Below are 8,133 nucleotides of genomic sequence, written 5' to 3'. Positions count from 1 at the left end.
TTTTGTGCAAATAATGTGAATTATATTTATATAGCGCTTTTCTCGAGTGACTCAAAGCGCTTTACATTGTGACACCCAATATCTAAGTTACATTTAAACCAGTGTGGGTGGCACTGGGAGCAGGTGGGTAAAGTGTCTTGCCCAAGGACACAACGGCAGTAACTAGGTTGGCAGAAGCGGGGATCGAACCTGGAACCCTACCAACCGAGCAACACCGCCCCACAAATAAACGGCATACAGTCAAGTAAAATGTTTAAAAATGTTCCTGGAGGACATTCTGACAATGAAATTGCATTTGTGAACAAATATCGAGGTCTTTTTATTCCGATCATTTTAATTATGCAAGTGGGTAATCACCTGTGAATTATCATGATTAATCTAAAGTTCAAAATCTGTTTTTGAAAAAAAATGGCTGCATTTGGGCTCGGGGTCGGGTTAGCTGCAGCAACAAGAGTCATGTTGGCATGTGTTGATGGGAGGTGGGACTTGAGTTGCTTGAGGCAGACGTGGAGAAACACTTCTTTCCTGGACAAAGCGTGCATAAACATTTGTGGGTTAAGGTTAGGGTTAGGGTTAGGGTTTGGGTTTGGGTTAGGGTTAGGGTTTGGGTTGGGGTTAGGGTTAGGATTAGAATTAGAGTTAGGGTTAGGGTTTGGGTTTGGGTTAGGGTTAGGGTTAGGGTTGGGGTTAGGGTTAGGATTAGAATTAGAGTTAGGGTTAGGCATAAAGAAAAAAGTGTTGGTTAGGGTTAGGGCTAGGGTTGGGGGTGGGGTTAGGGTTAGGTTTGGGGTTAGGGTTAGGGTTAGGGTTAGGGTTAGGTTTGGGTTAGGGTTGGGGTTAGGGTTAGGATAAGAGTTAGGTTTAGGATTAGAATTAGGGTTAGGCATAAAGAAAAGGGTTAGGGCTAGGGTTGGGGGTGGGGTTAGGGTTAGGGTTAGGTTTGGGGTTAGGGTTGGGGTTGGGGTTAGGGTTAGGGTTAGGGTTGGGGTTGGGGTTGGGGTTAGGGTTAGGATTAGGGTTAGGGTTAGGATTAGGATTAGGGTTAGGGTTAGGCATAAAGAAAAAAGTGTTGGTTAGGGTTAGGGGTAGGGTTGGGGTGGGGTTAGGGTTAGGGTTGGGGTTAGGGTTGGGGTTAGGGTTGGGGTTAGGGTTGGGGTTACGGTTAGGATTAGAGTTAGGGTTAGGATTAGGATTAGGGTTAGGGTTAGGCATAAAGAAAAAGAGTTGGTTAGGGTTAGGCATAAAGAAAGAGAGTTGGTTAGGGTTAGGGCTAGGGTTGGGGGTGGGGTTAGGGTTAGGTTTGGGGTTAGGGTTAGGGTTGGGGTTGGGGTTGGGGTTAGGGTTAGGATTAGAGTTAGTGTTAGGATTAGGGTTAGGGTTAGGCATAAAGAAAAAAGTGTTGGTTAGGGTTAGGGGTAGGGTTGGGGATGGAGTTAGGGTTAGGGTTAGGGTTAGGGTTAGGGTTAGGGTTAGCGTAAAGTGCTTACAGTTTGAGAAGGCTACTTTTGAATTTCCCAGGCTCCGACTTGTTGCAATGACCGCGCTTGTTGTGAGTCAACGGTAACTATTTAGATTATTAGTTACAGAAAAAATAAGTAACACCATTATACCGTATTTCCCGGACTACAAGGCGCACTTGAAATCCTTTTTTCCCCTCGAAACTCGACAGTGCGCCTTATAACCCGGTGCGCCTAATGTTTTATTTGGTACGTGGTGTAACGATAAGTGTGACCAGTAGATGGCAGTCAAACATAAGAGATGAGTGTAGACTGGACTATGAAGGCAATATGACTCAAGTAAACAACACCAACATTTTATATGTTCCATTGAAAATATAGAACATTACACACGGCGCTCAAAAATCTATCAAAATCGTCTTAAGACCCACTTTTATTCTTTGGCTTTTAACACTACGTGAGTTGTGTGGTCTTCTGTCCTCTGTTGTCCTGTGTGGTTAGGGTTAGGGTTATAAATTTTGATGTCTATTTTACTGTTTTAATTGGTTTTACCCTTTAAAATCGTTTTTAATCATATTTATTTTTTATATTGTGTCTGTATTGGTTTTCTATTCATTTATTCTTTGTTTTTATTTAGTCATTGGTGTAGTATAATATTGTTTTTAATATTGTTTTTAATATCGTTTTTAATATTGTTTTTAATATTGTTTTTAACATGGCTGTGCAGCACTTTGGAAACATTCTTGTTGTGTAAATGTGCTATATAAATAAAGTGGATTGGATTGGATTGGATTGAAAATGTTTTAGTACGACTTTGGTAAGCTATGAAGCCACACCGCTTGATGTGCTTCAACATAGGAGTATTATTATGGTGTGTGTATAAGGTAAGACATATTATCTGGTGTTTTGTTTCGCAACATTATGCAAAACCAAGTTTGCTTACCTTCTGGTACCTGCTGATCTGTATTTGGGATCTGCATAAATCCTGATGAATTGTGCGCGTCTGCCTTTGTAGTCTGTGTAAACGGCATAGTCGATAAGCGGTATGTTTTAGCGCTTTCATGACGAGTTTACTGACAGATATAAGTAAGAACTTTACACTACTTTATATTAGAAATGGCAACAGAGGAGGATGAATGTCCCATAACAAAAAGATAGAGAAAAAGAAGAAGCTTATCGACTACGGTGTCGGACTACAAAGGCGGACGTGCGCAATTTTTCAGGATTTATGCAGATCCCAAATACAGATCAGCAGGTACCAGAAGGTAAGAAAAGTTTTTTTTGCATAATATTGTGAAACAAAACACCAGATAATATGTCTCACCTTATATACACACCATAATAATACTCCTTTGTTGAAGCACATCAAGCGGTGTGGCTTCATAGCTTACCAAAGTCGTACTAAAACATGTTGATAGATTTATGAGCGCCGTGTGTAATGTTCTATATTTTCAATGGAACATATAAAATGTTGCTGTTGTTTACTTGAGTCATATTGCCATCATAGTCCAGTCTACACGTATCTCTTATGTTTGACTGCCATCTACTGATCACACTTATCATTACACTATGTACCAAAAAAATTGTTTCGAGGTCGGTAAGCAAAACCAGAATTATTCCTTCCGAGTTCTGAGGGGGAAAAAAAGGGATTTTAAGTGCGCCTTATAGTCTGGAAAATACGGTAAATCTAGCCAGAAAACCAAACTCACTCTATTTTAAAGTTGTTACTCTATGAGTACTTTCACAATACGAGTAAAAACAACAACATTGTGAGGACTCTGACTACAGACTTGAGATGAAACACTTTGAAAAGGTCCAACAGGGAAGACGTGAAGCTAAAAAAAAAAGGCAGGCTTCAGGGCATGGAGGCAGGTGGACCTGGGTGTGGCCTACTGGCAGCAGGTGGACCTTGGTGTGGCCTACTGGCAGCAGGTGGACCTTGGTGTGGCCTACTGGCAGCAGGTGGACCTTGGTGTGGCCTACTGGCAGCAGGTGGACCTTGGTGTGGCCTACTGGCAGCAGGTGGACCTTGGTGTGGCCTACTGGCAGCAGGTGGACCTTGGTGTGGCCTACTGGCAGCAGGTGGACCTTGGTGTGGCCTACTGGCAGCAGGTGGACGCACAGAGAATAGAAATGTGTAAAGGAAGGATTAAGAGGATTAATGGAAGCCAAGGATTACTTGTTTCCTTGTCTGTGTGCCAGGGAGTTCATGCCAAAACATTTATTTGTAAGGGGAGGAACATTATGGCTAAAGGCATTCTTTTATACTCTAGTGTTATCACACTTGTATTTACTGGGATTGGAATACTGCTTTAAAGTTGACAATATCCGTGCTGGGATTTTTCATAGAAGTTAATTCTCTGGGTCTCAAATTTTATGTTGACAATAGCGGTCGACGTAAAATGGACTGGACTCTCACATTATTATGTTAGATCCACAATGGACTGGACTCTCACACTATTATGTTAGATCCACTATGGACTGGACTCTCACACTATTATGTTAGATCCACTATGGACTGGACTCTCACTATTATGTTAGATCCACTATGGACTGGACTCTCACTAATATGTTAGATCCACTATGGACTGGACTTTCACTATTATGTTAGATCCACTATGGACTGGACTCTCACAATATTATGTTAGATCCACTATGGACTGGACTCTCCCACTATTATATTAGATCCACTATGGACTGGACTCTCACTATTATGTTAGATCCACTACGGACTGGACTCTCACTATTATGTTAGATCCACTATGGACTGGACTCTCACTAATATGTTAGATCCACTATGGACTGGACTTTCACTATTATGTTAGATCCACTATGGACTGGACTCTCACAATATTATGTTAGATCCACTATGGACTGGACTCTCCCACTATTATGTTAGATCCACTATGGACTGGACTTTCACAATATTATGTTAGATCCACTATGGACTGGACTCTCACAATATTATGTTAGATCCACTATGGACTAGACTCTCACTATTATGTTAGATCCACTATGGACTGGACTCTCACAATATTATGTTAGATCCACTATGGACTGGACTCTCACACTATTATGTTAGATCCACTATGGACTGGACTCTCACACTATTATGTTAGATCCACTATGGACTGGACTCTCACATTATTATGTTAGATCCACTATGGACTGGACTCTCACTATTATGTTAGATCCACTATGGACTGGACTCTCACTATTATGTTAGATCCACTATGGACTGGACTCTCACTAATATGTTAGATCCACTATGGACTGGACTTTCACTATTATGTTAGATCCCCTATGGACTGGACTCTCACAATATTATGTTAGATCCACTATGGACTGGACTCTCCCACTATTATGTTAGATCCACTATGGACTGGACTCTCACTATTATGTTAGATCCACTATGGACTGGACTCTCACTATTATGTTAGATCCACTATGGACTGGACTCTCACTATTATGTTAGATCCACTATGGACTGGACTCTCACACTATTATGTTAGATCCACTATGGACTGGACTCTCACTAATATGTTAGATCCACTATGGACTGGACTTTCACTATTATGTTAGATCCACTATGGACTGGACTCTCACAATATTATGTTAGATCCACTATGGACTGGACTTTCACAATATTATGTTAGATCCACTATGGACTGGACTCTCACAATATTATGTTAGATCCACTATGGACTAGACTCTCACTATTATGTTAGATCCACTATGGACTGGACTCTCACAATATTATGTTAGATCCACTATGGACTAGACTCTCACTATTATGTTAGATCCACTATGGACTGGACTCTGGACTTCTGGCTAGATTTACCGTACTGTATGTCGACGTCAACTTAAGCGGGCATATACAGTAAGCCCATATAAGCACCCAAGGATGTTTTTTTTTCTTGTATTTTAGTTAAGTCATTTACAAAAGTAAACATGGTAGGCTATAGGCTACTAGGAGTGAGCAGCTACACTAAATCAATCAATCAATCAATGCTTACTTATATAGCCCTAAATCACGAGTGTCTCAAAGGGCTGCACAAGCCACAACGACATCCTCGGCTCAGATCCCACATCAGGGCAAGAAAAAAACTCAACCCAAAGGGACAATGAGAAACCTTGGAGGTAGTGGTATGGAGTCCAAGACGACTGGGGACCCTTTTCTGCTGCAGCCTTCATCCGCCGTTGTGACGTACCATAGGGTTAGCAATCATCCTCCGCCTGTTCCACCGTTGAGGTCTTGGGTTGTCATTTCCCCATAACTGGGCCCACATGGATGTGGGGGTGCCTTCTTCCGCCATCGCAGCCGTTGTGGTAGTTCTTACATCTACCGTCTTCCGCCTGCGCTGCCGTTGAGGTCTTCACCGTATCCCTGGCTAGGGGGCAGTCAGGTACTAGGCCTTTGCCAAGGGCCATCTTGGGTAACAGTAGTAAAGGGGTTAACCTCCTAGTGCCCCCAAGACCCCATAGAGGAGCCTCCACTGCTGGATGCAATTTAACGTCATGCCCAGCATCACCCGGAGGGTACTACCAAGCCATAGCCTGGAAATCCCAAAGTCAAACACCAAATGCCTCGACAGGAGCTTTCTCCACTCTGCTATTACAATATGGAACATCCTTCCCCCTGTGGTTGTTGGAGACATTACATCAAGCAGTATTCATGTCTTTAAAGGCCTACTGAAATGATTTTTTAAAATTTAAACGGGGATAGCAGATCCATTCTATGTGTCATACTTGATCATTTCGCGATATTGCCATATTTTTGCTGAAAGGATTTAGTATAGAACAACGACGATAAAGTTCGCAACTTTTGGTCTCTGATAAAAAAAAGCCTTGCCCCTACCGGAAGTAGCGTGACGACACCGGAGGAAGGACTGCTCACATTTTCCTATTGTTTACACCAGCAGCGAGAGAGATTCGGACCGAGAAAGCGACGATTACCCCATTAATTTGAGCGAGGATGAAAGATTTGTGGATGAGGAACGTGAAAGTGAAGGACTAGCGTGCAGTGCAGAACGTATCTTTTTTCGCTCTGACCGTAACTTAGGTACAAGCTGGCTCATTGGATTCCACACTCTCTCCTTTTTCTATTGTGGATCACGGATTTGTATTTTAAACCACCTCGGATACTATATCCTCTTGAAAATGAGAGTCGAGAACGCGAAATGGACATTCACAGTGACTTTGATCTCCACAACAATACGTCGGTGAAGCTCTTTAGCTACTGAGCTAACGTGATAGCATCGGGCTTTACTGCATATAGAAACAAAACAAATAAGTCCCTGACTGGAAGGATAGACGGAAGATCAACAATACTACCAAACTCCGGACATGTAAATACACGGTTAATGCTTTCCAGCTTGGCGAAGCTTAGCAATGCTGTTGCTAACGACGCCATTGAAGCTAACTTAGCTACGGAACCTCGACAGAGCAATGCTAAAAACATTAGCTCTGCACCTACGCCAGCTCTCATCTGCTCATCACGACCCGTGCTCACCTGCGTTCCAGCGATCGACGGTACGACGAAGGACTTCACCCGATCACCGATGCGGTTGGCGGCCCGGAGACGGAGGAAGTCAAGGTGAGGTCGTTCGGCTAGCGCGTCTGCTATCCTCAAAGTCCTCCTGGTTGTGTTGCTGTAGTCCGTCGCTAATACACCGATCCCATCTACAGCTTTCTTCTTTGCAGTCTTCATTGTTCATTAAACAAATTGCAAAAGATTCACCAACACAGATGTCCAGAATACTGTGGAATTTTGGGATGAAAACAGAGCTTTTTTGTATTGGATTCAATGGGTCCGAATACTTCCGTATCAACCGTTGACATCACGCGCATACGTCATCATATGTAGACGTTTTCAACACGAAGTGTGGCGGGAAATTTAAAATTGCACTTTATAAGTTAACCCGGCCGTATTGGCATGTGTTGCAATGTTAAGATTTCATCATTGATGTATAAACTATCAGACTGCGTGGTCGGTAGTAGTGGCTTTCAGTAGGCCTTTAAGAAGAGGTTGAACAAACACCTCTTCAGTTTGTGACTATAATCCCTTAAAGCTCCAGGACTTTTAACCATCAAACATAGAGTTCATACATACCTCCGAGTAGATGCAGTTCAGTGATAGGTTCTTTGAATGTATTTTCTTAAACCTGTATCTGCAAAAGCGTAATAAAAAAATAAGTTTTTTAAAATACCGGGGGGGAAAAAATGGTGAACTCATGTTTTATGAATTACTTGGACCAACCTTTCAGATTTTTCTTGCTCTGTTTTTTAACTAGCTATAAAAAAAGATATCTTTGAAGAAACAAGTAACACTTCCACCCACAGAGAACATTGCGGGTGGCTTGTTTCAATTTTTAATAGTTGGGTATGGTTTGTACTGTGGATCATGGCATATGTTATTATTTATTCATAGAGGTATAAATGTGGTGTAGGCTTCTCCTGAGTATTGTCCATCTGTTATCTGACCCTCTGTACACGCTAATATCGTATGCGGGTCCTTCGGAGGCATCACCCACATCATTTATCTGTATGATAACACCAACATTAAGTATACTTTGTGCCTTGTCATGAGATTTATTGGGATTTATTGGACCCTAAATAAGTGTGAGATAATCAAAGTGTTACCACTTTCATTTGATGAAACCCTCTCACAAGACAC

Source organism: Entelurus aequoreus, linkage group LG06 (assembly GCF_033978785.1).
Source record: "Entelurus aequoreus isolate RoL-2023_Sb linkage group LG06, RoL_Eaeq_v1.1, whole genome shotgun sequence".
NCBI classification, from domain to species: domain Eukaryota; kingdom Metazoa; phylum Chordata; class Actinopteri; order Syngnathiformes; family Syngnathidae; genus Entelurus; species Entelurus aequoreus.
The sequence above is the reverse complement of the archived record's forward strand: the minus strand, read 5'-3'. Positions refer to the sequence as shown.